General features: G+C 45.3%; 1 pseudogene; it reads left to right on the top strand.

The window, feature by feature from the left end:
- The first annotated feature begins 480 nt into the window (after positions 1-480).
- Positions 481-3221, top strand: part of LOC100964237 — a 3290-nt pseudogene continuing 549 nt past the window's right edge.

Raw genomic sequence — 3221 nt, 5'->3', positions numbered from 1 at the left:
TAGGAAGAGACTCAATTCATCCTTCAAGCATCCCCAAGAGATAGTGTTGGGGGGAATAGGGACCAATGTCCCAGATCCCAGGGGCGGTCTCAATCCAGAGCTAGGGTTTGCAACAGAGAAGATAGGTGAATGGATGAATGAGACTCCTAAAGAAGCCCCTTCTTCCAATTCACCAAATCCTAGCAAATTAGTGTCTAGTGCAGGTTGTTGACAGGGGCAGGGACAGTGGCCAGGGTCCAGGGTGATCCCGGGACTGGTCTCACTGCCTCCTTCATGGGTTTTGGCACTATTTGTTAGATGTTAAAAAGGGGAAAGAAGCTGCAAAGAACCAGGCTGAGTAGAGTTAATAGGAGAGATTTATTAATAGCATCTGCAGGCAGATAGGCTGTCACCCAAAATGGAAAACGGTGACAGCCCCCAGTTAGGGTGAGTGGCCTCCTTTAAACCAATTCATGGTGTGGTGCAAGTGTAGCTCAGGACATGGTAGGTGTGTTAGTCGCAGCTCAGGACCCTTCTGGTGTGGTACAAGAGATTAACAGGTCATCTGCTACAGGCCTTGTAAGAAGACCGAGAGTTAGCTGCTGGAAATCTTCTGTCAACTGGGAGGAATATTTTAATACAACCAGAAAAGCAGGGAGAGTTCTATTCTTTGCTTAATCAATGTCCAGACCCACCAGAGCCAGAGACAGGCTAACAGAAGCAGGCTCTTTTAAAAGCTGTATCTCTTTATAACCACTTGGTACATTTCTCTATGATTCAAAAGAGATGATTAGTTCCATGCTGATTATCTCATTTGTTGCCAAGTGTTTTCTGAATTGGGATATTCAGTATTAATGTAAAATTGAAGCATTATTTCTCTTTAATCTTTTGCTTGTCTTCTTTCATTTAAATGGGGAGATTTGCTACCTAGGCCGTGTCCACCCCATAAGCACAGATGGCTCACCCTCGCTGTTCCCATGCTCCACACCCACACCTCAGCTCACCATAGATGATGATATTGTTGCACTGGGTCATTGACAATGGCTCTGGCATGTGCAAGGTTGGTTTCACAGGTGATGATGCCCCCCAAGCCATCTTCCCTTCCAACATGGGGTGCCCGCAGCACTGCGGTATGATGGTGGGCATGGGTCAGAAGTACTCCTATGGATGACAAGGCCCAGTGCAAGAGAGGTATCCTGACCCTGAAGTGCCCCATCAAGCACGGTGTCATCACCAACTGGAATCACACCTTCTACAACAAGCTGCCTGTAGCTCCTGAGGAATGCCCTGTACTGCTGACTGCCCCTGAACTACAAGGCCAAGCTTGAGAAGATGACTCAAATCACTTCAGAGCCTTTCAGCACCCCAGCCATGTATGCCGCCATCCAGGCTGTGCTGTCCCCATATGCCTCTGGCCATGCCACTGCCATTGTGAGGGACTCCTGTGATGCCATCCTGCATCTGGACTTGGCTGGCTGGGACCTGACAGACTACCTCACAGAGATCCTCATGGAGCTCAGCTAAAGCTTCACCACTATGACTGAGCAAGAAATCGTGTGTATCAAGGAAAAGCTGTGCTATATTGTCCTGAACTTCAAGTAGATGGCCATACCTCCAGCTCCTCCCTGGAGAAGAGCTATGAGCTGCCTGATGTTCAGGTAATCATAATCAGAAATAAGCAATTCCACTGCCTAGAGGCTCTGTTCCAATCTTCCTTCCTGGGCATGGAATCCTGTGGCATTCATGAAACTACCTTGGACTCCACAACAAAGTGTGATGTGGACAGCCACAAGGACCTGTACACCAAGAGCTTCTGGAGGCACCACCCTGTACCCCGGCGTCACTGACAGAACGCAGCAGATCAATGCCCTGGATCCCAGCATGATGAAGACCAAGATCATTGCTCCCTCCTGAGCACAACTATTCCATGTGGAGGGGCGGCCCCATCCTGACCTTACTGTCCACCTCTTAGCAGGTGTGGACAGGCAAGTGAGAGTGGGAAGTGTCTGGCCCCAACCCTTGGTCCACCGCAAATGCTTCCAGGGGGACTGTTACTTAGTTGCATTACACCCTTTCTTGACAAAACCTAACTTGTGTAGAAAACAAGATGAGATTGACATAGCTTTGTTTGGGGGTTTTACGTTTTTGTTTTGTTCTTTTTTTGGCTTGACTCAGGATTTAAAATTTGGAACAGTGAAGGTGACAGCAGTTAGAGTGAGCATCCTCAAGGGTCTACAATGTGACCAAGGACTTTGTAGATTGTTCTTTTTTTAATAGTCATTCTAAATATTGTGAGATGCATTGTTGCATGAAGTCCCTTGCCCTCCCCAAAGCTGTCCCATTTCTCTCTGAGGACAATGACCTATGCCTGCCAGTCCACACAAGGGAGGTGACAGCATTGCTTTTGTGTAAATTATGTAATGCAATGTTTTAAATCTTCACCTTAATATTTATTTTATTTTGTTGTATTTATATGATCAGCCTTGTGGCCCTCTGTTTGTCCCCTGCTTGAGAGGTATTAAGGCTTTTGGTCTCCCTGGGAGTGGGTAGAGGTGTGGAGGTGTCCATGTCTTACCTGTACCTGACTTGAGACCAGGTCAATAAAAATGCACACCTTAAAAATAAATAAATAAGCAAACAAATAAATAAATGGTTTAAGCATATCTTTTTTCACTTAATAAATTTGAAATTAAACTTTGAGAAAAAAATTTAAAAAATAAATAAAAATACAAGATGTGTTACTTAGTTCAATATAAGAATTTCACATTGTATATAGAAGCAGTACCCTGAACCCCATAAATGCATCAATGTGCAAAGTTATGACTTAATGAAAAAGAAAATAAAAAGGAAATAAAAATACAGTAGAACCCCTATAAGTTTACCACCCAAGGGACTATAGCAACTTTTCATCATGTAGAGGTGATCAACATAAGGAAATAGGCCTACTGAACTAATACGTACACATAGTGTGTATCTGGTCTATGAACATTAGGTCAACTTAAGGAGGTGGTCAATGTAGGGAGGTTGTCCACTATGGGGGTCCCTCTGTTATGTATCCTCCACATTTTACAACTTCACCCCACAAGAAGAACACATGAAATGTTTAGGTCAGAGTTAGGTGTGGTGCAGCAAGGAAAAAGAGCAGCGTTGGCTCGGCGCCTATAGCTCAACCGGCTAAGGCGCCAGCCACGTACACCTAAGGTGGCGGGTTCATATCCCCAGCCCGGACCCGCCAAACAACA

The sequence above is a fragment of the Otolemur garnettii genome, unplaced genomic scaffold (assembly GCF_000181295.1).
Source record: "Otolemur garnettii isolate 467f Iridium unplaced genomic scaffold, OtoGar3 scaffold00026, whole genome shotgun sequence".
Lineage (NCBI taxonomy): Eukaryota > Metazoa > Chordata > Mammalia > Primates > Galagidae > Otolemur > Otolemur garnettii.
Note: the sequence above shows the minus strand (reverse complement) of the source record. Positions and strands in the feature narration are given on the sequence as shown.